The 26,493-nt window shown below is 47.7% G+C and overlaps 1 protein-coding gene across 1 annotated transcript in view; it reads left to right on the top strand.

The window, feature by feature from the left end:
- Positions 1-26,493, top strand: part of LOC135549478 (CUB and sushi domain-containing protein 1-like) — a 1,027,892-nt gene that overhangs the window by 842,834 nt on the left and 158,565 nt on the right.

Genomic DNA, 26,493 nt, shown 5'->3' with positions numbered 1-26,493 from the left:
AGTCTCAACAGTAATATATCCATAATGTAGAGTCTCCTCCCACTTCACCTTGGTCTATTATGTTGTAAACACGGGGGAGTTCATCTTGCTCACAAAGCTTAGTTAACACCACTGAGGCACTGAGCTGCATCAACAGACGAATGACAGTTGGTAAATCCATTAAGGCGACACAACAGGCTATGTTTATTTAATTTATCCAACCCTCCTCCTCTTTATCCCACAGCACAAGCGGACAGCTTTTGGTTAAACCTACATAATCACATTCAACAAGAATGTATTCCACAACGACCAACTCCTTATCCACCTCCCTGTCTCTCTGACTTCCAGAGTTGATCCTCCCTGTCTCTCTGACTTCCAGAGTTGACTGGCTGTGTATTTATCATCGCTGTTCAATACTAAGCTTCTTCTTCTTGTTATTAAAGGCATTCTGACTTATAGGTGCCTTCTCAGAAACCGCTATCCCATCCTTAACCGCGTTATGGCCTCTAGCCTAAACTAAAGTCCTGAGGTGGGTGGTGCATTTGGGTCGTTACACTAATTTAGGTTCCTTTTTGAATAGTAACTTTGTTGGAATAATTGGAATTTTAAAAAAGTCAATTCTACCTGTTCAACTTAATAAAAAACACATTGTCCCATCTCAAGAGGTAAAATAAAACAATTTTTTAACCTTAAAAAAAATAAACAAATCACATTAAATAAATGGTCATGTTTAGAAAGCAACAAAATAGCTAGAGCTTTACAATGATGGTGAAGTTTAAGGGTTAAAATATTCCTAGAGGGACATGACAGAATTACATTTTAGTCTTTATTGATAGGTGACCGACCGGCTCGAATCAGTCTGACATTTGAAATTAGATTTTTTTTTTTTACGTTGGATAAAAGTAGAGACTCGGATAAACAACATCATATACTACAGTTGAGAAATGTGAAAGTGGGAATGTAATTCTGCTTTGAAAAGTTGCTAAACTTGTTACCCCACTTTTGAGAAAATGAACCTTGAATATTTTGGTACACCTACTGGAGAGCTCTTTTTTGTCTACACCCATTCAGCATCGTTCACACCCTCTTAAGCCTTAGCCCCACCCATCTCTTTAAGGATTCACATGTGAGGCCATGTGCTAAACAGAGTGAGTAACAACAAAAAATGTCAAGACTAAAGGCTGTACGTCTATTGACATGTCTGTAGACAGTTGCCACAGTTACATCATAAACATTCTATTGTTGTCCGACATCAAACTTGTCGTTATGAAAAGGTATAAATGCAAAAACTACAGGCTGCATGACTGTATGACATCAACAGCCTGGTGGTCCAAAATAGCATTTAAAAATGAATTTAGTATATGTCAAAATACTAGCTAGCTTGTTAACTAGTTAGCTAACATTAAGTTAGCTGGCTAACCAGTTCAAATAATGACCACATCATAGCTGATCTTGTCTTAACTTCAGCTCATTTTTATTAAATATCACAGGAAAATAACAACAAGATAAATATTTACAAGTTAACGGTAAGCTAATTACAGAAAATAACAGAGGGTTGTGACAAAACAAAAGGCATTTTACCGGTGAACTTTAGTACATGGACACGGTCTCTATGACGTTATATCCTAATTATATCCGTTATAATTTAACTTTGGTGCAAGTCATGTTGTTCTTCACATTACCGTGTCTGGTAAACACACACCATATGAAATCAAAGTGTACTTGTCACATGCACAGGATACAGAAGTTGTAAACAGTAGAATGAAATGGTTGGTTGCATTGTGGAGTATTTTTGTTGAGATGGCTAGCTAGCTAGCTAAACAATTAACCATAATCCCATCTCATAGCATTACTAAGATGCATGAATCTACAGGTAGCTAAAGAGATGTTTCTGTTGTGTTATTTCTGTTGGGGGGGACCAGTCCTTAGTTAGTGTAGAGGGGGGACCAGTCATTAGTTAGTGTAGAGGGGGGACCAGTCCTTAGTTAGTGTAGAGGGGGGGGACCAGTCATTAGTTAGTGTAGAGGGGGGACCAGTCCTTAGTTAGTGTAGAGGGGGGACCAGTCATTAGTTAGTGTAGAGGGGGGGACCAGTCATTAGTTAGTGTAGAGGGGGGGACCAGTCGTTAGTTAGTGTTGGGGGGGACCAGTCATTAGTTAGTGTTCGGGGGACCAGTCATTAGTAATAGTTGAGGTGGGGACAAGTCATTAGTTATTGTTGGGGGGGACCAGTCATCAAATCAAATCAAATTTTATTTGTCACATACACATGGTTAGCAGATGTTAATGCGAGTGTAGCGAAATGCTTGTGCTTCTAGTTCCGACAATGCAGTAATAACCAACAAGTAATCTAACTAACAATTCCTAAACTACTGTCTTATACACAGTGTAAGGGGATAAAGAATATGTACATAAGGATATATGAATGAGTGATGGTACAGAGCAGCATAGGCAAGATACAGTAGATGGTATCGAGTACAGTATATACATATGAGATGAGTATGTAAACAAAGTGGCATAGTTAAAGTGGCTAGTGATACATGTATTACATAAGGATGCAGTCGATGATATAGAGTACAGTATATAGGTATGCATATGAGATGAATAATGTAGGGTAAGTAACATTATATAAGGTAGCATTGTTTAAAGTGGCTAGTGATATATTTACATCATTTCCCATCAATTCCCATTATTAAAGTGGCTGGAGTTGAGTCAGTGTCAGTGTGTTGGCAGCAGCCACTCAATGTTAGTGGTGGCTGTTTAACATGGCCTTGAGATAGAAGCTGTTTTTCAGTCTCTCGGTCCCAGCTTTGATGCACCTGTACTGACCTCGCCTTCTGGATGATAGCGGGGTGAACAGGCAGTGGCTCGGGTGGTTGATGTCCTTGATGATCTTTATGGCCTTCCTGTAACATCGGGTGGTGTAGGTGTCCTGGAGGGCAGGTAGTTTGCCCCCGGTGATGCGTTGTGCAGACCTCACTACACTCTGGAGAGCCTTACGGTTGAGGGCGGAGCAGTTGCCGTACCAGGCGGTGATACAGCCCACCAGGATGCTCTCGATTGTGCATCTGTAGAAGTTTGTGAGTGTTTTTGGTGACAAGCCGAATTTCTTCAGCCTTCTGAGGTTGAAGCGGCGCTGCTGCGCCTTCTTCACGATGCTGTCTGTGTGGTGGACCAATTCAGTTGGTCTGGGATGTGTATGCCGAGGAACTCAAAACTTGCTACTCTCTCCGCTACTGTTCCATCGATGTGGATAGGGGGGTGTTCCCTCTGCTGTTTCCTGAAGTACACAATAATCTCCTTAGTTTTGTTGAAGTTGAGTGTGAGGTTATTTTCCTGACACCACACTCCGAGGGCCCTCACCTTCTCCCTGTAGGCCGTCTCGTCGTTGTAGGCCATCATTAGTTAGTGTTGGGGGGGACCAGTCATTAGTTAATGTTGGGGGGGACCAGTCATTAGTTAGTGTTGGGGGGCCAGTCATTAGTTAGTGTTGGGGGGACCAGTCATTAGTTTGTGTTGGGGGGATCAGTCATTAGTTAGTGTTGGGGGGACCAGTCATTAGTTAGTGTTCGGGGTGACCAGTCACTAGTGTTGGGGGGACCAGTCATTAGTTAGTGTTGGGGGACCAGTCATTAGTTAGTGTTGGGGGGACCAGTCATTAGTTAGTGTTGGGGGATCAGTCATTAGTTAGTGTTGGGGGACCAGTCATTAGTTAGTGTTGGGGGGACCAGTCATTAGTTAGTGTTGGGGGGACCAGTCATTAGTTAGTGTTTGGGGGGACCAGTCATTAGTTAGTGTTCGGGGGACCAGTCATTAGTTAGTGTTCGGGGGGACCAGTCATTAGTAATTGTTGAGGGGGGACCAGTCAATAGTTATTGTTGGGGGGGGACCAGTCAATAGTTATTGTTGGGGGGACCAGTCATTAGTTAGTGTAGAGGGGAGACCAGTCATTAGTTAGTGTTCGGGGGACCAGTCATTAGTTAGTGTTCGGGGGGACCAGTCATTAGTTAGTGTAGAGGGGGGACCAGTCAATAGTTATTGTTGGGGGGACCAGTCAATAGTTATTGTTGGGGGGACCAGTCATTAGTTAGTGTAGAGGGGGAGACCAGTCATTAGTTAGTGTTCGGGGGACCAGTCATTGGTTAGTGTAGAAGGGGAGGACCAGTCATTAGTTAGTGTAGAAGGGGGGACCAGTCATTATTTAGTGTAGAAGGGGGACCAATCATTAGTTAGTGTTGGGGGGACCAGTCATTAGTTAGTGTTGTAGAGGGGGACCAGTCATTAGTGTTGGGGGGACCGGTCATTTGTGTTGGGGGGGCAGTCATTAGTTAGTGTTGGTGGGGACCAGTCATTCATTTTGGGGGGAATAGTCATTAGTTAGTGTTGGGGGGACCAGTCATTAGCTATTGTTGTAGAGGGGGACCAGTCATTAGTGTTGGAGGGGAAAGTCATTAGTTAGTGTTGGGGGGACCAGTCATTAGTTAGTGTTGGGGGGACCTGTCATTAGTGTTGGGGGGAATAGTCATTAGTTAGTGTTGGGGGGACCAGTCATTAGTTTTGGGGGGAATAGTCATTAGTTAGTGTTGGGGGGACCAGTCATTAGTTAGTGTTGGGGGGGACCAGTCATTAGATTGTGTTGGGGGCGACCAGTCATTAGTAATTGTTGAGGTGGGGACCAGTCAATAGTTATTGTTGGGGGGGACCAGTCATTAGTTAGTGTAGAGGGGGAGACCAGTCATTAGTTAGTGTTCGGGGGGACCAGTCATTAGTTAGTGTTGGGGGGACCAGTCATTAGTTAGTGTAGAGGGGGAGACCAGTCATTAGTTAGTGTTGGGGGGGACCAGTCATTAGTTAGTGTTGGGGGGACCAGTCATTAGTTAGTGTAGAGGGGGAGACCAGTCATTAGTTAGTGTTCGGGAGGACCAGTCATTAGTTAGTGTTGGGGGGGACCAGTCATTAGTTTGTGTAGAAGGGGAGGACCAGTCATTAGTTATTGTTGGGGGGGACCAGTCATTAGTTAGTGTTGGGGGGACCAGTCATTAGTGTTGGGGGGACCAGTCATTAGTTAGTGTTGTAGAGGGGGACCAGTCATTAGTGTTCGGGTGGACCAGTCATTAGTTAGTGTTGGCGGGGACCAGTCATTAGTTAGTGTAGAGGGGGGGACCCGTCATTAGTTAGTGTTCGGGGGAGGACCAGTCATTAGTTAGTGTTGGGGGGACCAGTCATTAGTGTTGAGGGGGACCAGTCATTAGTTAGTGTTGGGGGACCAGTCATTAGTTAGTGTTGGGGGGACCAGTCATTAGTTAGTGTTGGGGGGATCAGTCATTAGTTAGTGTTGGGGGGACCAGTCATTAGTTAGTGTTGGGGGGGGACCAGTCATTAGTTAGTGTTCGGGGGGACCAGTCATTAGTTAGTGTTCGGGGGACCAGTCATTAGTTAGTGTTCGCGGGGACCAGTCATTAGTAATTGTTGAGGTGGGGACCAGTCAATAGTTATTGTTGGGGGGACCAGTCATTAGTTAGTGTTGGGGGGGACCAGTCATTAGTTAGTGTAGAGGGGGAGACCAGTCATTAGTTAGTGTTCGGGGGACCAGTCATTGGTTAGTGTAGAAGGGGGGACCAGTCATTAGTTAGTGTAGAAGGGGGGACCAGTCATTAGTTAGTGTTGGGGGGGACCAGTCATTAGTTAGTGTTGTAGAGGGGGACCAGTCATTAGTGTTGGGGGGACCGGTCATTTGTGTTGGGGGGGCAGTCATTAGTTAGTGTTGGTGGGGACCAGTCATTCATTTTGGGGGAATAGTCATTAGTTAGTGTTGGGGGGACCAGTCATTAGCTATTGTTGTAGAGGGGGACCAGTCATTCGTGTTGGAGGGGAAAGTCATTAGTTAGTGTTGGGGGGGACCAGTCATTAGTTAGTGTTGGGGGGGACCTGTCATTAGTGTTGGGGGGAATAGTCATTAGTTAGTGTTGGGGGGGACCAGTCATTAGTTTTGGGGGGAATAGTCATTAGTTAGTGTTGGGGGGACCAGTCATTAGTTAGTGTTGGGGGGACCAGTCATTAGATTGTGTTGGTGGCGACCAGTCATTAGTAATTGTTGAGGTGGGGACCAGTCAATAGTTATTGTTGGGGGGACCAGTCATTAGTTAGTGTAGAGGGGGAGACCAGTCATTAGTTAGTGTTCGGGGGGACCAGTCATTAGTTAGTGTTGGGGGGACCAGTCATTAGTTAGTGTAGAGGGGGAGACCAGTCATTAGTTAGTGTTGGGGGGACCAGTCATTAGTTAGTGTTGGGGGGACCAGTCATTAGTTAGTGTAGAGGGGGAGACCAGTCATTAGTTAGTGTTCGGGAGGACCAGTCATTAGTTAGTGTTGGGGGGACCAGTCATTAGTTTGTGTAGAAGGAGGACCAGTCATTAGTTATTGTTGGGGGGACCAGTCATTAGTTAGTGTTGGGGGGACCAGTCATTAGTGTTGGGGGGACCAGTCATTAGTTAGTGTTGTAGAGGGGGACCAGTCATTAGTGTTCGGGTGGACCAGTCATTAGTTAGTGTTGGCGGGGACCAGTCATTAGTTAGTGTAGAGGGGGGACCCGTCATTAGTTAGTGTTCGGGGAGGACCAGTCGTTAGTTATTGTTGGGGGGACCAGTCATTAGTTAGTGTTGGGGGGACCAGTCATTAGTGTTGAGGGGGACCAGTCATTAGTTAGTGTTGTAGAGGGGGACCAGTCATTAGTGTTGGGGGGACCGGTCATTTGTGTTGGGGGGACCAGTCAATAGTTAGTGTTGGGGGGTCCAGTCATTCATTTTGGGGGGAATAGTCATTAGTTAGTGTTGGGGGGACCAGTCATTAGTTATTGTTGTAGAGGGGGACCAGTCATTAGTATTGGGGGGAAAGTCATTAGTTAGTGTTGGGGGGACCAGTCATTAGTGTTGGGGTGGAATAGTCATTAGTTAGTGTTGGGGGGGACCAGTCATTAGTGTTGGGGGGAAAGTCATTAGTTAGTGTTGGGGGGACCAGTCATTAGTGTTGGGGTGGAATAGTCATTAGTTAGTGTTGGGGGGACCAGTCATTAGTTAGTGTTGGGGGGACCAGTCATTAGTTTGTGTTGGGGGGGGGACCAGTCATTAGTTTTCAGGGGGAATAGTCATTAGTTAGTGTTGGGGGGACCAGTCATTAGTTAGTGTTGGGAGGGACCAGTCATTAGTTTTCGGCGGGAATAGTCATTAGTTAGTGTTGGGGGGACCGGTCATTAGTTTTGGGGGGACCAGTCATTAATGTTGGGGGACCAGTCATTAGTTAGTGTTGTAGTGGGGGGACCAGTCATTAGTTTTGGGGGGACCAGTCATTAGTATTAGGTGGACCGGTCATTAGTGTTGGGGGGACCAGTCATTAGTTATTGTTGTAGAGGGGGGACCAGTCATTAGTGTTGGGGGAAAGTCATTAGTTAGTGTTGGGGGGACCAGTCATTAGTTAGTGTTGGGGGGACCAGTCATTAGTGTTGGGGTGGAATAGTCATTAGTTAGTGTTGGGGGGACCAGTCATTAGTTAGTGTTGGGGGGACCAGTCATTAGTTTGTGTTGGGGGGGACCAGTCATTAGTTTTCAGGGGGAATAGTCATTAGTTAGTGTTGGGGGGACCAGTCATTAGTTAGTGTTGGGAGGGACCAGTCATTAGTTTTCGGTGGGAATAGTCATTAGTTAGTGTTGGGGGGACCGGTCATTAGTTTTGGGGGGACCAGTCATTAATGTTGGGGGGGACCAGTCATTAGTTAGTGTTGTAGTGGGGGGACCAGTCATTAGTTTTGGGGGGACCAGTCATTAGTATTAGGTGGACCGGTCATTAGTGTTGGGGGGGGGCAGTCATTAGTTATTAATTAGTGCTGGGAGGGGGCAGTCATTAGTTAGTGTTGGGGGTGACAAGTAATTACTTGTTGTTGGGAGGGGAACAGTCATTAGTTATTTGGGATGGACCAGTCATCAGTTATTTGGGAGGGACCAGTCATTAGTTAGTGTTTGGGGGGAGACCAGTCATTTGTTAGCATTGGGGGGTCCAGTCAATAGTTAGTGTTTGGGGGAGACCAGTCATTAGTTAGTCTGTGGGGGACCAGTTATTAGTAAGTGTGGCGGGGGGGCAGTCATTAGTTAGTGTTGGGGGAGACCAATCATCAATTAGTGTGGGGGGGGGGGGACCAGTCATTAGTTAGTGTTGGGGGGGATCAGTCATTAGTTGGTGTTGGGGGAGACACATTCATTAGTTAGTGTTGGGGGGACCAGTCATTAGTTGGTGTTAGGGGGGTAACCAGTCATTAGTTAGTGTTGGGGGGGACCAGTCATTAGTTTGTGTAGAAGGGGAGGACCAGTCATTAGTTATTGTTGGGGGGGACCAGTCATTAGTTAGTGTTGGGGGGGACCAGTCATTAGTGTTGGGTGGGACCAGTCATTAGTTAGTGTTGTAGAGGGGGGACCAGTCATTAGTGTTCGGGTGGACCAGTCATTAGTTAGTGTTGGCGGGGACCAGTCATTAGTTAGTGTAGAGGGGGGGACCCGTCATTAGTTAGTGTTCGGGGGAGGACCAGTCGTTAGTTATTGTTGGGGGGACCAGTCATTAGTTAGTGTTGGGGGGACCAGTCATTAGTGTTGAGGGGGACCAGTCATTAGTTAGTGTTGTAGAGGGGGACCAGTCATTAGTGTTGGGGGGACCGGTCATTTGTGTTGGGGGGACCAGTCAATAGTTAGTGTTGGGGGGTCCAGTCATTCATTTTGGGGGGAATAGTCATTAGTTAGTGTTGGGGGGACCAGTCATTCATTTTGGGGGGAATAGTCATTAGTTAGTGTTGGGGGGACCAGTCATTAGTTATTGTTGTAGAGGGGGACCAGTCATTAGTGTTGGGGGGGAAAGTCATTAGTTAGTGTTGGGGGGACCAGTCATTAGTGTTGGGGTGGAATAGTCATTAGTTAGTGTTGGGGGGACCAGTCATTAGTTAGTGTTGGGGGGACCAGTCATTAGTTTGTGTTGGGGGGACCAGTCATTAGTTTTCAGGGGGAATAGTCATTAGTTAGTGTTGGGGGGACCAGTCATTAGTTAGTGTTGGGAGGGACCAGTCATTAGTTTTCGGCGGGAATAGTCATTAGTTAGTGTTGGGGGGACCGGTCATTAGTTTTGGGGGGGACCAGTCATTAATGTTGGGGGGACCAGTCATTAGTTAGTGTTGTAGTGGGGGGACCAGTCATTAGTTTTGGGGGAACCAGTCATTAGTATTAGGTGGACCGGTCATTAGTGTTGGGGGGGACCAGTCATTAGTTATTGTTGTAGAGGGGGGACCAGTCATTAGTGTTGGGGGGAAAGTCATTAGTTAGTGTTGGGGGGGACCAGTCATTAGTTAGTGTTGGGGGGACCAGTCATTAGTGTTGGGGTGGAATAGTCATTAGTTAGTGTTGGGGGGACCAGTCATTAGTTAGTGTTGGGGGGACCAGTCATTAGTTTGTGTTGGGGGGGACCAGTCATTAGTTTTCAGGGGGAATAGTCATTAGTTAGTGTTGGGGGGACCAGTCATTAGTTAGTGTTGGGAGGGACCAGTCATTAGTTTTCGGTGGGAATAGTCATTAGTTAGTGTTGGGGGGGACCGGTCATTAGTTTTGGGGGGACCAGTCATTAATGTTGGGGGGACCAGTCATTAGTTAGTGTTGTAGTGGGGGGACCAGTCATTAGTTTTGGGGGGACCAGTCATTAGTATTAGGTGGACCGGTCATTAGTGTTGGGGGGGGGCAGTCATTAGTTATTAATTAGTGCTGGGAGGGGGCAGTCATTAGTTAGTGTTGGGGGTGACAAGTAATTACTTGTTGTTGGGAGGGGAACAGTCATTAGTTATTTGGGATGGACCAGTCATCAGTTATTTGGGAGGGACCAGTCATTAGTTAGTGTTTGGGGGAGACCAGTCATTTGTTAGCATTGGGGGGTCCAGTCAATAGTTAGTGTTTGGGGGAGACCAGTCATTAGTTAGTCTGGGGGGACCAGTTATTAGTAAGTGTGGCGGGGGGCAGTCATTAGTTAGTGTTGGGGGAGACCAATCATCAATTAGTGTGGGGGGGGACCAGTCATTAGTTAGTGTTGGGGGGATCAGTCATTAGTTGGTGTTGGGGGAGACACATTCATTAGTTAGTGTTGGGGGGGACCAGTCATTAGTTGGTGTTAGGGGGGTAACCAGTCATTAGTTAGTGTTGGGGGGGACCAGTCATTAGTTTGTGTAGAAGGGGAGGACCAGTCATTAGTTATTGTTGGGGGGACCAGTCATTAGTTAGTGTTGGGGGGGACCAGTCATTAGTGTTGGGTGGGACCAGTCATTAGTTAGTGTTGTAGAGGGGGGACCAGTCATTAGTGTTCGGGTGGACCAGTCATTAGTTAGTGTTGGCGGGGACCAGTCATTAGTTAGTGTAGAGGGGGGGACCCGTCATTAGTTAGTGTTCGGGGGAGGACCAGTCGTTAGTTATTGTTGGGGGGGACCAGTCATTAGTTAGTGTTGGGGGGGACCAGTCATTAGTGTTGAGGGGGACCAGTCATTAGTTAGTGTTGTAGAGGGGGACCAGTCATTAGTGTTGGGGGGACCGGTCATTTGTGTTGGGGGGACCAGTCAATAGTTAGTGTTGGGGGGTCCAGTCATTCATTTTGGGGGGAATAGTCATTAGTTAGTGTTGGGGGGACCAGTCATTCATTTTGGGGGGGAATAGTCATTAGTTAGTGTTGGGGGGGACCAGTCATTAGTTATTGTTGTAGAGGGGGACCAGTCATTAGTATTGGGGGGAAAGTCATTAGTTAGTGTTGGGGGGACCAGTCATTAGTGTTGGGGTGGAATAGTCATTAGTTAGTGTTGGGGGGGACCAGTCATTAGTTAGTGTTGGGGGGACCAGTCATTAGTTTGTGTTGGGGGGGGACCAGTCATTAGTTTTCAGGGGGAATAGTCATTAGTTAGTGTTGGGGGGACCAGTCATTAGTTAGTGTTGGGAGGGACCAGTCATTAGTTTTCGGCGGGAATAGTCATTAGTTAGTGTTGGGGGGACCGGTCATTAGTTTTGGGGGGACCAGTCATTAATGTTGGGGGGGGACCAGTCATTAGTTAGTGTTGTAGTGGGGGGACCAGTCATTAGTTTTGGGGGGACCAGTCATTAGTATTAGGTGGACCGGTCATTAGTGTTGGGGGGGGGACCAGTCATTAGTTATTGTTGTAGAGGGGGACCAGTCATTAGTGTTGGGGGGAAAGTCATTAGTTAGTGTTGGGGGGACCAGTCATTAGTTAGTGTTGGGGGGACCAGTCATTAGTGTTGGGGTGGAATAGTCATTAGTTAGTGTTGGGGGGACCAGTCATTAGTTAGTGTTGGGGGGACCAGTCATTAGTTTGTGTTGGGGGACCAGTCATTAGTTTTCAGGGGGAATAGTCATTAGTTAGTGTTGGGGGGACCAGTCATTAGTTAGTGTTGGGAGGGACCAGTCATTAGTTTTCGGTGGGAATAGTCATTAGTTAGTGTTGGGGGGACCGGTCATTAGTTTTGGGGGGACCAGTCATTAATGTTGGGGGGACCAGTCATTAGTTAGTGTTGTAGTGGGGGGACCAGTCATTAGTTTTGGGGGGACCAGTCATTAGTATTAGGTGGACCGGTCATTAGTGTTGGGGGGGGCAGTCATTAGTTATTAATTAGTGCTGGGAGGGGGCAGTCATTAGTTAGTGTTGGGGGTGACAAGTAATTACTTGTTGTTGGGAGGGGAACAGTCATTAGTTATTTGGGATGGACCAGTCATCAGTTATTTGGGAGGGACCAGTCATTAGTTAGTGTTTGGGGGAGACCAGTCATTTGTTAGCATTGGGGGGGTCCAGTCAATAGTTAGTGTTTGGGGGAGACCAGTCATTAGTTAGTCTGGGGGGACCAGTTATTAGTAAGTGTGGCGGGGGGGCAGTCATTAGTTAGTGTTGGGGGAGACCAATCATCAATTAGTGTGGGGGGGGGGGGGACCAGTCATTAGTTAGTGTTGGGGGGATCAGTCATTAGTTGGTGTTGGGGGAGACACATTCATTAGTTAGTGTTGGGGGACCAGTCATTAGTTGGTGTTAGGGGGTAACCAGTCATTAGTTAGTGTTGGGGGGACCAGTCATTAGTTTGTGTAGAAGGGGAGGACCAGTCATTAGTTATTGTTGGGGGGGGACCAGTCATTAGTTAGTGTTGGGGGGACCAGTCATTAGTGTTGGGGGGACCAGTCATTAGTTAGTGTTGTAGAGGGGGACCAGTCATTAGTGTTCGGGTGGACCAGTCATTAGTTAGTGTTGGCGGGGACCAGTCATTAGTTAGTGTAGAGGGGGGACCCGTCATTAGTTAGTGTTCGGGGAGGACCAGTCGTTAGTTATTGTTGGGGGGACCAGTCATTAGTTAGTGTTGGGGGGGACCAGTCATTAGTGTTGAGGGGGACCAGTCATTAGTTAGTGTTGTAGAGGGGGACCAGTCATTAGTGTTGGGGGGACCGGTCATTTGTGTTGGGGGGGACCAGTCAATAGTTAGTGTTGGGGGGTCCAGTCATTCATTTTGGGGGGAATAGTCATTAGTTAGTGTTGGGGGGACCAGTCATTCATTTTGGGGGGAATAGTCATTAGTTAGTGTTGGGGGGGACCAGTCATTAGTTATTGTTGTAGAGGGGGACCAGTCATTAGTATTGGGGGGAAAGTCATTAGTTAGTGTTGGGGGGACCAGTCATTAGTGTTGGGGTGGAATAGTCATTAGTTAGTGTTGGGGGACCAGTCATTAGTTAGTGTTGGGGGGGACCAGTCATTAGTTTGTGTTGGGGGGACCAGTCATTAGTTTTCAGGGGGAATAGTCATTAGTTAGTGTTGGGGGGACCAGTCATTAGTTAGTGTTGGGAGGGACCAGTCATTAGTTTTCGGCGGGAATAGTCATTAGTTAGTGTTGGGGGGGACCGGTCATTAGTTTTGGGGGGACCAGTCATTAATGTTGGGGGGACCAGTCATTAGTTAGTGTTGTAGTGGGGGGACCAGTCATTAGTTTTGGGGGGACCAGTCATTAGTATTAGGTGGACCGGTCATTAGTGTTGGGGGGGACCAGTCATTAGTTATTGTTGTAGAGGGGGACCAGTCATTAGTGTTGGGGGGAAAGTCATTAGTTAGTGTTGGGGGGATCAGTCATTAGTTGGTGTTGGGGGAGACACATTCATTAGTTAGTGTTGGGGGGACCAGTCATTAGTTGGTGTTAGGGGGGTAACCAGTCATTAGTTAGTGTTGGGGGGGACCAGTCATTAGTTTGTGTAGAAGGGGAGGACCAGTCATTAGTTATTGTTGGGGGGACCAGTCATTAGTTAGTGTTGGGGGGACCAGTCATTAGTGTTGGGGGGACCAGTCATTAGTTAGTGTTGTAGAGGGGGACCAGTCATTAGTGTTCGGGTGGACCAGTCATTAGTTAGTGTTGGCGGGGACCAGTCATTAGTTAGTGTAGAGGGGGGGACCCGTCATTAGTTAGTGTTCGGGGGAGGACCAGTCGTTAGTTATTGTTGGGGGACCAGTCATTAGTTAGTGTTGGGGGGACCAGTCATTAGTGTTGAGGGGGACCAGTCATTAGTTAGTGTTGTAGAGGGGGACCAGTCATTAGTGTTGGGGGGACCGGTCATTTGTGTTGGGGGGGACCAGTCAATAGTTAGTGTTGGGGGGTCCAGTCATTCATTTTGGGGGAATAGTCATTAGTTAGTGTTGGGGGGACCAGTCATTCATTTTGGGGGGAATAGTCATTAGTTAGTGTTGGGGGGACCAGTCATTAGTTATTGTTGTAGAGGGGGACCAGTCATTAGTATTGGGGGAAAGTCATTAGTTAGTGTTGGGGGGGACCAGTCATTAGTGTTGGGGTGGAATAGTCATTAGTTAGTGTTGGGGGACCAGTCATTAGTTAGTGTTGGGGGGACCAGTCATTAGTTTGTGTTGGGGGGGGGACCAGTCATTAGTTTTCAGGGGGAATAGTCATTAGTTAGTGTTGGGGGGACCAGTCATTAGTTAGTGTTGGGAGGGACCAGTCATTAGTTTTCGGCGGGAATAGTCATTAGTTAGTGTTGGGGGGGACCGGTCATTAGTTTTGGGGGGGACCAGTCATTAATGTTGGGGGGACCAGTCATTAGTTAGTGTTGTAGTGGGGGGACCAGTCATTAGTTTTGGGGGGACCAGTCATTAGTATTAGGTGGACCGGTCATTAGTGTTGGGGGGGGACCAGTCATTAGTTATTGTTGTAGAGGGGGACCAGTCATTAGTGTTGGGGGGAAAGTCATTAGTTAGTGTTGGGGGGACCAGTCATTAGTTAGTGTTGGGGGGACCAGTCATTAGTGTTGGGGTGGAATAGTCATTAGTTAGTGTTGGGGGGACCAGTCATTAGTTAGTGTTGGGGGGGACCAGTCATTAGTTTGTGTTGGGGGGACCAGTCATTAGTTTTCAGGGGGAATAGTCATTAGTTAGTGTTGGGGGGGGACCAGTCATTAGTTAGTGTTGGGAGGGACCAGTCATTAGTTTTCGGTGGGAATAGTCATTAGTTAGTGTTGGGGGGACCGGTCATTAGTTTTGGGGGGACCAGTCATTAATGTTGGGGGGACCAGTCATTAGTTAGTGTTGTAGTGGGGGGACCAGTCATTAGTTTTGGGGGGACCAGTCATTAGTATTAGGTGGACCGGTCATTAGTGTTGGGGGGGGGGGGCAGTCATTAGTTATTAATTAGTGCTGGGAGGGGGCAGTCATTAGTTAGTGTTGGGGGTGACAAGTAATTACTTGTTGTTGGGAGGGGAACAGTCATTAGTTATTTGGGATGGACCAGTCATCAGTTATTTGGGAGGGACCAGTCATTAGTTAGTGTTTGGGGGAGACCAGTCATTTGTTAGCATTGGGGGGGGGGTCCAGTCAATAGTTAGTGTTTGGGGGAGACCAGTCATTAGTTAGTCTGGGGGGACCAGTTATTAGTTAGTGTGGCGGGGGGGCAGTCATTAGTTAGTGTTGGGGGAGACCAATCATCAATTAGTGTGGGGGGGGACCAGTCATTAGTTAGTGTTGGGGGGATCAGTCATTAGTTGGTGTTGGGGGAGACACATTCATTAGTTAGTGTTGGGGGGACCAGTCATTAGTTGGTGTTAGGGGGTAACCAGTCATTAGGTAGTGTTGGGGGGACCAGTCATTAGGTAGTGTTGGGGGCAGTCATTAGTTTGTGTTTGGGGGGACCAGTCATTAGTTAGTGTTGGGGAGGTCCAGTAATTAGTTATTGTTGGGGAGGACCAGTCATTAGTGTTGGGGGGACCAGTCTTTAGGTAGTGTTGGGGGGACCATTCATTAGGTAGTGTTGGGGGGGGCAGTCATTAGTTTGTGTTTGGCGGGGACCAGTCATTAGTTTGTGTTTGGGGGGACCAGTCATTAGTTAGTGTTGGGGGTGGGGTCCAGTAAGTAGTTATTGTTGGGGGGAACCAGTTATTAGTGTTGGGGGGGACCAGTCATTAGTGTGGGGGGGGGACCAGTCATTAGTTTGTTTTGGGGGGGACCAGTCATTAGTGTTGGGGGGGACCAGTCATTAGTTAGTGTTGCAACCCCTATTACTAGCCTATTCAACCTCTCTTTCTTTATGTCTGAGATCCCCAAAGATTGGAAAAGTGCCACGGTCATCCCCCTCTTCAAAGGGGAGACATTCTTGACCCAAACTGCTACAGACCTACATCCGTCCAGCCTTTCTAAAATCTTCGAAAGCCAAGTTAACAAACACATCAACGACCATTTCGAATCCCACCGTACCTTCTCCATTCTGGTTTCCCGAGCTGGTCATGGGTGCACCTCAGCCACGCTCAAGTTCCTAAGCGATATCATAACCGCCATCGATAAAAGACAGTACTTTGCAGCCATCTTCATCGACCTCGCCAAGGCTTTTGACTGTCAATCACGGCATTCTTATCGGTAGACTCAAAAAATATTGGCTTCTCAAATAACTGCCTCGCCAACTAGTTCTCAGACAGAGGTCAGTGTGTCAAATCAGAGGTCCGGCCCTCTGGCAGCCTCAATGGGGGTGCCACATGGTTAAATTCTTGGGCCATCTCTTTTCTCTGTATACATCAATGATGTCGCTCTTGCTGCTGGTGATTCACTGATCCACCTCTACGCAGACGACACCATTCTGTATACTTATGGCTCTTCTTTGGACAATGTGTAAACAAACCTCCAAACGAGCCTCCCGCTCAACTAGCATCACTACTCTGGACAGTTCTGGTTACTAGACTGTCAGCTCGGGGGTTTGAACTTGCAACCTTTCGGTTACTAGTCCAACGCTCTAACCACTAGGCTACCCTGCCGCCCCAGTGTAGCCTAGCCTATTTCTCAACAAAGCCTCCTTCACTCATGCTGCCAAACATACCCTAGTTAAACTGACCATCCTTCCAATCCTTGACTCTGGCGACGTAAATTACCAAATGGCCTCCAACACTCTACTCAGCAAACTGGATGCAGTCTATCACAGTGCCATCCGTTTTGTTACCAAAGCGCCTTATACCACCCACCAGTGCGACCTGTATGCTCTAGTCGGCTGGCCCTCGCTTCATATTCATCGCCAATTCCACTCCAGGTCATCTATAAGTCTCTGCTAGGTAAAGCCCCGCCTTATCTCAGCTCACTGGTCACCATAGCAACACCCACCCGTAGCAAGCGATTCAGCAGGTATATTTCACTGGTCATCCCCAAAGCCAACACTTACTTTGGCCACCTTTCCTTCCAGTTCTCTGCTGCTAATGACTGAAACGATTTGCAATAATCACTGAAGCTGTAGTCTTTTATCTCCCTCACTAACTTTAAGCATCAGCTGTCAGAGCAGCTTACCGATCGCTGCACATTGTACCTGTATACACAGCCCATCTGTAAATAGCCCATCCAACTACCTCATCCCCATATTATTACTTACCCTCTTGCTCTTTTGCACCCCAGTATCTCTACTTGCACATCATCATCTGCACATCTATCATTCCAGTGTTTAATGCTAAATTGTAATTATTTCGCATCTATGGCCTATTTATTATTATTACCTTACCTCCCTTTCTCTTCTACATCTCTACAAACTGTACAGAGATGTTTCTGTTGTGTTATTGACTGTACGATTGTTTGTCCCATGTGTAACTCTGTGTTGTTGTTTTGTAGCACTGCTTAGCTTTATCTTGGCCAGGTCGCAGTTGCAAACGAGAACATGTTCTCAACTGGCCTATCTGGTTAAATAAAGGTGAAATAATAAAAAATATAGGGAATAGGGTGCCATAGGGTTCTGGTCTAAAGTAGTGCACTATATATAGGGAATAGGGTGCCATAGGGTTCTGGTCTAAAGTAGTGCACTGTATAGGGAATAGGGTGCCATAGGGTTCTGGTCTAAAGTAGTGCACTATATAGGGAATAGGGTTCCATAGGGTTCTGGTCTAAAGTAGTGCACTATATAGGGAATAGGGTTCCATAGGGTTCTGGTCTAAAGTAGTGTACTATATAGGGAATAGGGTTCTATAGGGCTCTGGTCTAAAGTAGTGCACTATATAGGGAATAGGGTTCTATAGGGCTCTGGTCTAAAGTAGTGCACTATATAGGGAATAGGGTTCTATAGGGCTCTGGTCTAAAGTAGTGCACTATATAGGGAATAGGGTTCTATAGGGCTCTGGTCTAAAGTAGTGCACTATATAGGGAATAGGGTTCTATAGGGCTCTGGTCTAAAGTAGTGTACTATATAGGGAATAGGGTTCTATAGGGCTCTGGTCTAAAGTAGTGCACTATATAGGGAATAGGGTGCCATAGGATTCTGGTCTAAAGTAGTGCACTATGTAGGGAATAGGGTGCCATAGGGTTCTGGTCTAAAGTAGTGCACTGTATAGGGAATACGGTGCCATAGGGTTCTGGTCTAAAGTAGTGCACTGTATAGGGAATAGGGTTCCATAGGGCTCTGGTCTAAAGTAGTGCACTATATAGGGAATAGGGTGCCATAGGGCTCTGGTCTAAAGTAGTGCACTATATAGGGAATAGGGTGCCATAGGGTTCTGGTCTAAAGTAGTGCACTATATAGGGAATAGGGTTCTATAGGGCCCTGGTCTAAAGTAGTGTACTATATAGGGAATAGGGTGCCATAGGGTTCTGGTCTAAAGTAGTGCACTATATAGGGAATAGGGTTCTATAGGGCTCTGGTCTAAAGTAGTGTACTATATAGGGAATAGGGTTCCATAGGGCTCTGGTCTAGAGTAGTGCACTATATAGGGAATAGGGTGCCATAGGGTTCTGGTCTAAAGTAGTGCACTATATAGGGAATAGGGTGCCATAGGGCTGTGGTCTAAAGTAGTGTACTATATAGGGAATAGGGTTCTATAGGGCCCTGGTCTAAAGTAGTGCACTATATAGGGAATAGGGTTCCATAGGTCTGTGGTCTAAAGTAGTGTACTATATAGGGAATAGGGTTCTATAGGGCCCTGGTCTAAAGTAGTGTACTATATAGGGAATAGGGTGCCATAGGGTTCTGGTCTAAAGTAGTGCACTATATAGGGAATAGGGTTCTATAGGGCTCTGGTCTAAAGTAGTGTACTATATAGGGAATAGGGTTCCATAGGGCTCTGGTCTAGAGTAGTGCACTATATAGGGAATAGGGTTCTATAGGGCTCTGGTCTAAAGTAGTGCACTATATATAGGGAATAGGGTTCCATAGGGCTCTGGTCTAAAGTAGTGTACTATATAGGGAATAGGGTCCCATTTGGAATAAAAGGGAACATAGCAGCATAGTGAAGCTCCTCTCTGTCTCTGACCCTTTCTCTCGCTCTTGCTTATGCTCTGTCTCTCGCTGTCTCTCTCGTGCTTATGCTCTGTCTCTCTCTGTCTCTCTCGTGCTTATGCTCTGTCTCTCGCTGTCTCTCTCGTGCTTATGCTCTGTCTCTCTCTGTCTCTCTCGTGCTTATGCTCTGTCTCTCTCTGTCTCTCTCGTGCTTATGCTCTGTCTCTCTCTGTCTCTCTCGTGCTTATGCTCTGTCTCTCGTTGTCTCTCTCGTGCTTATGCTCTGTCTCTCTCTGTCTCTCTCGTGCTTATGCTCTGTCTCTCTCTGTCTCTCTCGTGCTTATGCTCTGTCTCTCTCTGTCTCTCTCGTGCTTATGCTCTGTCTCTCTCTGTCTCTCTCGTGCTTATGCTCTGTCTCTCTCTGTCTCTCTCGTGCTTATGCTCTGTCTCTCTCTGTCTCTCTCGTGCTTATGCTCTGTCTCTCTCTGTCTCTCTCATGCTTATGCTCTGTCTCTCTCTGTCTCTCTCGTGCTTATGCTCTGTCTCTCGTTGTCTCTCTCGTGCTTATGCTCTGTCTCTCTCTCTGTCTCTCGTGTCTGTCTCCCTGTCTCCCTGTCTCCCTGTCTCCCTGTCTCCCTGTCTGTCTGTCTGTCTGTCTGTCTGTCTGTCTGTCTGTCTGTCTGTCTGTCTGTCTGTCTGTCTGTCTGTCTCCCTCTCTCTCTCGCCCTCTCTCTCTCTCTCCCTCTCTCTCGTTCTCTGTCTCTTCTCTCATATCATCAACTCCACTGCCGTGTGAGTGTGAAACTTGGGAGACGTCTCTCTGAAAGGTCAATCTCACCATGTGTTTTATCCAACTAACTGATCATTCTGTGAATGTTACTACAGGGATTAATAGACTGCTCTCTGTCACTCCGTAAATAGGTAAAGTGCTAGTGCCTTTAGTGAACCGCTGTCAGGTCATGACAGGGTGGAATAGACATCAACATTCCTCTGTAGAATCCTATTATTTGACCTAAAGGTTTGACAGATGTTCACTTCACAGCCTTGCCCATTCAACATGCGCGACATGTGTGTAACTAGAATAACATGAAGGTAGATCAACTCTTCTGTTCACACTAGGGCACTTACTACCTTTATATAACCCTGTGCTTGCAGATGAGGTAACTTGTTTTCATCTCAGGCGTTAAACATGCAACATAAAGATTCATAGAACTAGCATAGCTTAGCATGCTCTCCGCTGGCTCCATCCGTACATTAACTCGTATAGAATTAGCATAGCGTAGCATGCTCTCCGCTGACTCCATCCGTACATTAACTCGTATAGAATTACCATAGCGTAGCATGCTCTCCGCTGGCTCCTTCCGTACATTAACTCGTATAGAATTAGCATAGCGTAGCATGCTCTCCACTGGCTCCATCCGTACATTAACTCGTATAGAATTAGCATAGCGTAGCATGCTCTCCGCTGACTCCATCCGTACATTAACTCGTATAGAATTACCATAGCGTAGCATGCTCTCCGCTGGCTCCTTCCGTACATTAACTCGTATAGAATTAGCATAGCGTAGCATGCTCTCCACTGGCTCCATCCGTACATTAACTCGTATAGAATTAGCATAGCGTAGCATGCTCTCCACTGGCTCCATCCGTACATTAACTCGTATAGTATTAGCATAGCGTAGCATGCTCTCCGCTGGCTCCATCCATACAATTACTCGTATAGAATTAGCATAGATTAGCATTCACTCCCTCCCCACGAATGATGCAGCCTGTGCCCAATTACTCCCCAGGGGGCTGCTGAGTGGAATGGAATCAAACCCATGTTTTTGATTTGTTTGATACGATTCAATATATTCCATTCCAGCCATTACTATGAGCCTATCCTCCTTAATTAATGTGCTACAGGCCGCCTGTGACGCACACACACTCACACACAGTCACACACAAACAGTCACACACACACACACACACTTACACACAAACAGTCACACACAGTCACACACAGTCACACACAGTCACACACACTCACACACACTCACACACAGTCACACACAGTCACACACACACAGTCACACACACTCACACACAGTCACACACAGTCACACACAAACAGTCACACACACACACACACTTACACACAAACAGTCACACACACACACACACTTACACACAAACAGTCACACACACACACGATTATTCCTATGCAGCTGTGTTAATGTTTGCCTGTATTTAAACCGTTCTCGCGTCTCCCCCAAGGTTCACAGCTAGCACTTCTGATTCAAAGTCATCAGTAATGGAGACGCTGCTAGGCAGACTAGGAGACACAGGTTAACCTACTGTCACTACTACTGCAGCTGCCTCGAGGCAGTCTAGGAGACACAGGTCAACCTACTGCTGCTGCCTCGAGGCATACTAGGAGACACAGGTTAACCTACTGCAGCTGCCTCGAGGCAGTCTAGGAGACACAGGTCAACCTACTGCTGCTGCCTCGAGGCAGTCTAGGAGACACAGGTTAACCTACTGTCACTACTACTGCTGCTGCCTCGAGGCAGTCTAGGAGACACAGGTCAACCTACTGCTGCTGCCTCGAGGCATACTAGGAGACACAGGTTAACCTACTGTCACTACTACTGCTGCTGCCTCGAGGCAGTCTAGGAGACACAGGTTAACCTACTGCTGCTGCCTCGAGGCAGACTAGGAGACACAGGTTAACCTACTGCTGCTGCCTCGAGGCAGTCTAGGAGACACAGGTTAACCTACTGCTGCTGCCTCGAGGCAGTCTAGGAGACACAGGTTAACCTACTGCTGCTGCCTCGAGGCAGTCTAGGAGACACAGGTTAACCTACTGTCACTACTACTGCTGCTGCCTCGAGGCAGTCTAGGAGACACAGGTTAACCTACTGCTGCTGCCTCGAGGCAGTCTAGGAGACACAGGTTAACCTACTGTCACTACTACTGCTACTGCCTCGAGGCAGTCTAGGAGACACAGGTTAACCTACTGCTGCTGCCTCGAGGCAGTCTAGGAGACACAGGTTAACCTACTGTCACTACTACTGCTACTGCCTCGAGGCAGTCTAGGAGACACAGGTTAACCTACTGTCACTACTACTGCTGCTGCCTCGAGGCAGACTAGGAGACACAGGTTAACCTACTGTTGCTGCCTCGAGGCAGACTAGGAGACACAGGTTAACCTACTGCTGCTGCCTCGAGGCAGTCTAGGAGACACAGGTTAACCTACTGTCACTACTACTGCTACTGCCTCGAGGCAGTCTAGGAGACACAGGTTAACCTACTGTCACTACTACTGCTGCTGCCTCGAGGCAGACTAGGAGACACAGGTTAACCTACTGCTGCTGCCTCGAGGCAGTCTAGGAGACACAGGTTAACCTACTGCTGCTGCCTCGAGGCAGTCTAGGAGACACAGGTTAACCTACTGCTGCTGCCTCGAGGCAGTCTAGGAGACACAGGTTAACCTACTGTCACTACTACTGCTGCTGCCTCGAGGCAGTCTAGGAGACACAGGTTAACCTACTGTCACTACTACTGCTGCTGCCTCGAGGCAGTCTAGGAGACACAGGTTAACCTACTGCTGCTGCCTCGAGGCAGTCTAGGAGACACAGGTTAACCTGCTGCTGCCTCGAGGCAGTCTAGGAGACACAGGTTAACCTACTGCTGCTGCCTCGAGGCAGACTAGGAGACACAGGTTAACCTACTGCTGCTGCCTCGAGGCAGACTAGGAGACACAGGTTAACCTACTGCTGCTGCCTCGAGGCAGACTAGGAGACACAGGTTAACCTACTGTCACTACTACTGCTGCTGCCTCGAGGCAGACTAGGAGACACAGGTTAACCTACTGTCACTACTACTGCTGCTGCCTCGAGGCAGTCTAGGAGACACAGGTTAACCTACTGCTGCTGCCTCGAGGCAGTCTAGGAGACACAGGTTAACCTACTGCTGCTGCCTCGAGGCAGACTAGGAGACACAGGTTAACCTACTGCTGCTGCCTCGAGGCAGACTAGGAGACACAGGTTAACCTACTGCTGCTGCCTCGAGGCAGACTAGGAGACACAGGTTAACCTACTGCTGCTGCCTCGAGGCAGACTAGGAGACACAGGTTAACCTACTGTCACTACTACTGCTGCTGCCTCGAGGCAGACTAGGAGACACAGGTTAACCTACTGTCACTACTACTGCTGCTGCCTCGAGGCAGTCTAGGAGACACAGGTTAACCTACTGCTGCTGCCTCGAGGCAGTCTAGGAGACACAGGTTAACCTACCGCTGCTGCCTCGAGGCAGTCTAGGAGACACAGGTTAACCTACTGTCACTACTACTGCATCTGCCTCGAGGCAGACTTGGAGACACAGGTTAACCTACTGCTGCTGCCTCGAGGCATACTAGGAGACACAGGTTAACCTACCGCTGCTGCCTCGAGGCAGACTAGGAGACACAGGTTAACCTACCGCTGCTGCCTCGAGGCAGACTAGGAGACACAGGTTAACCTACCGCTGCTGCCTCGAGGCAGTCTAGGAGACACAGGTTAACCTACTGTCACTACTACTGCTGCTGCCTCGAGGCAGACTAGGAGACACAGGTTAACCTACTGTCACTACTACTGCTGCTGCCTCGAGGCAGTCTAGGAGACACAGGTTAACCTACTGTCACTACTACTGCTGCTGCCTCGAGGCAGACTAGGAGACACAGGTTAACCTACTGTCACTACTACTGCTACTGCCTCGAGGCAGTCTAGGAGACACAGGTTAACCTACTGCTGCTGCCTCGAGGCAGACTAGGAGACACAAGTTAACCTACTGTCACTACTACTGCATCTGCCTCGAGGCAGACTAGGAGACACAGGTTAACCTACTGTCACTACTACTGCTGCTGCCTCGAGGCAGACTAGGAGACACAGGTTAACCTACTGCTGCTGCCTCGAGGCAGACTAGGAGACACAGGTTAACCTACTGTCACTACTACTGCTGCTGCCTCGAGGCAGACTAGGAGACACAGGTTAACCTACTGCTGCTGCCTCGAGGCAGACTAGGAGACACAGGTTAACCTACTGTCACTACTACTGCTGCTGCCTCGAGGCAGTCTAGGAGACACAGGTTAACCTACTGTCACTACTACTGCTGCTGCCTCGAGGCAGACTAGGAGACACAGGTTAACCTACTGCTGCTGCCTCGAGGCAGTCTAGGAGACACAGGTTAACCTACTGCTGCTGCCTCGAGGCAGTCTAGGAGACACAGGTTAACCTACTGCTGCTGCCTCGAGGCAGACTAGGAGACACAGGTTAACCTACTGCTGCTGCCTCGAGGCAGTCTAGGAGACACAGGTTAACCTACTGCTGCTGCCTCGAGGCAGACTAGGAGACACAGGTTAACCTACTGTCACTACTACTGCTGCTGCCTCGAGGCAGACTAGGAGACACAGGTTAACCTACTGCTGCTGCCTCGAGGCAGTCTAGGAGACACAGGTTAACCTACTGCTGCTGCCTCGAGGCAGACTAGGAGACACAGGTTAACCTACTGTCACTACTACTGCTGCTGCCTCGAGGCAGACTAGGAGACACAGGTTAACCTACTGCTGCTGCCTCGAGGCAGACTAGGAGACACAGGTTAACCTACTGTCACTACTACTGCTGCTGCCTCGAGGCAGTCTAGGAGACACAGGTTAACCTACTGTCACTACTACTGCTGCTGCCTCGAGGCAGTCTAGGAGACACAGGTTAACCTACTGCTGCTGCCTCGAGGCAGACTAGGAGACACAGGTTAACCTACTACAATTTTTAACATTTTATTTCACCTTTATTTAACCAGGTAGGCTAGTTGAGAACAAGTTCTCATTTACAACTGCGACCTGGCCAAGATAAAGCAAAGCAGTGCGACACAAACAACAACACAGAGTTACACATGGAATAAAACAAAACATACAGTCAATAATACAGTAGAACAAAAGAAAACAAAAAGTCTATATACAGTGAGTGCAAATGAGGTAAGTTAAGGGAGGTAAGGCAATAAATAGGCCATGGTGGCGAAGTAATTACAATATAGCAATTAAACACTGGAGTGATAGAGACTGGAGGGGTAGATGTGCAGATGATAAAGTGCAAGTAGAGATACTGGGGTGCAAAGGAGCAAGATAAATAAATAGATAAATAAATACAATATGGAGATGAGGTAGTTGGATGGGCTGTTTATAGATGGCTATGTACAGGTGCAGTGATCTGTGAGCTGCTCTGACAGCTGGTGCTTAAAGCTAGTGATGGAGATATGAGTCTCCAGCTTCAGTGATGTTTGCAGTTTGTTCCAGTCATTGGCAGCAGAGAACTGAAAGGAAAGACGACCAAAGGAGGAATTGGCTTTGGGGGTGACCAGTGAGCTATACCTGCTGGAGCACGTGCTACGAGTTTGTGCTGCTGTGGTGACCAGTCAGCTGAGATAAGGCAGGGCTTTACCTAGCAGAGACTTGTAGATGGCCTGGAACCAGTGGGTTTGGCGATGAGTATGAAGCGAGGGCCAGCCAATGAGAGCCTACAGGTCGCAGTGATGGGTAGTATATGGGGCTTTGGACAAAACGGATGGCACAATGAGGATTTTTCACCCTAAGATGGTTATGACTTTGGACCCCTGTCACATGATGTTAGAACTTAGGACCCCTGTCACATGATGTTGGGACTTAGGACCCCTGTCACATGATGGGATTTGAGACCCCTGTCACATGATGTTAAGACTTAGGACCCCTGTCACATGATGTTAGGACTTAGGACCCCTGTCACATGATGTTAGGATTTAGGACCTCTGTCACATGATGTTAGGACTCAGGACCCCTGTCACATGATCTTAGGACTCAGGACCTCTCTCACATGATGTTAGGACTTAGGACCCCTGTCACATGATGTTAGGACTTAGGACCCCTGTCACATGATCTTAGGACTTTGGACCCCTGTCACATGATGTTAGAACTTAGGACCCCTGTCACATGATGTTGGGACTTAGGACCCCTGTCACATGATGGGATTTGAGACCCCTGTCACATGATGTTAAGACTTAGGACCTCTGTCACATGATGTTAGGACTCAGGACCCCTGTCACATGATCTTAGGACTCAGGACCTCTCTCACATGATGTTAGGACTTAGGACCCCTGTCACATGATGTTAGGAGTAGGACCCCTGTCACATGATGTTAGGACTTAGGACCCCTGTCACATGATGTTAGGACTTAGGACCCCTGTCACATGATGTTAGGACTTAGGACCCCTGTCACATGATCTTAGGACTTAGGACCCCTGTCACATGATGTTAGGACTTAGGACCCCTGTCACATGATGTTAGGACTTAGGACCCCTGTCACATGATCTTAGGACTTAGGACCCCTGTCACATGATGTTAGGACTTAGGACCCCTGTCACATGATGTTAGGAGTAGGACCCCTGTCACATGATGTTAGGACTTAGGACCCCTGTCACATGATGTTAGGACTTAGGACCCCTGTCACATGATGTTAGGACTTAGGACCCCTGTCACATGATCTTAGGACTTAGGACCCCTGTCACATGATGTTAGGACTTAGGACCCCTGTCACATGATGTTAGGATTTAGGACCTCTGTCACATGATGTTAGGACTCAGGAACCATGTCACATGATGTTAGGACTTAGGACCCCTGTCACATGATGTTGGGACTTAGGACCCCTGTCAAATGATGGGATTTGAGACCGCTGTCACATGTTGGGATTT

This window comes from Oncorhynchus masou, chromosome 12 (assembly GCF_036934945.1).
Source record: "Oncorhynchus masou masou isolate Uvic2021 chromosome 12, UVic_Omas_1.1, whole genome shotgun sequence".
NCBI lineage: Eukaryota > Metazoa > Chordata > Actinopteri > Salmoniformes > Salmonidae > Oncorhynchus > Oncorhynchus masou.
This window is presented reverse-complemented; position numbering and strand designations above follow the sequence as displayed.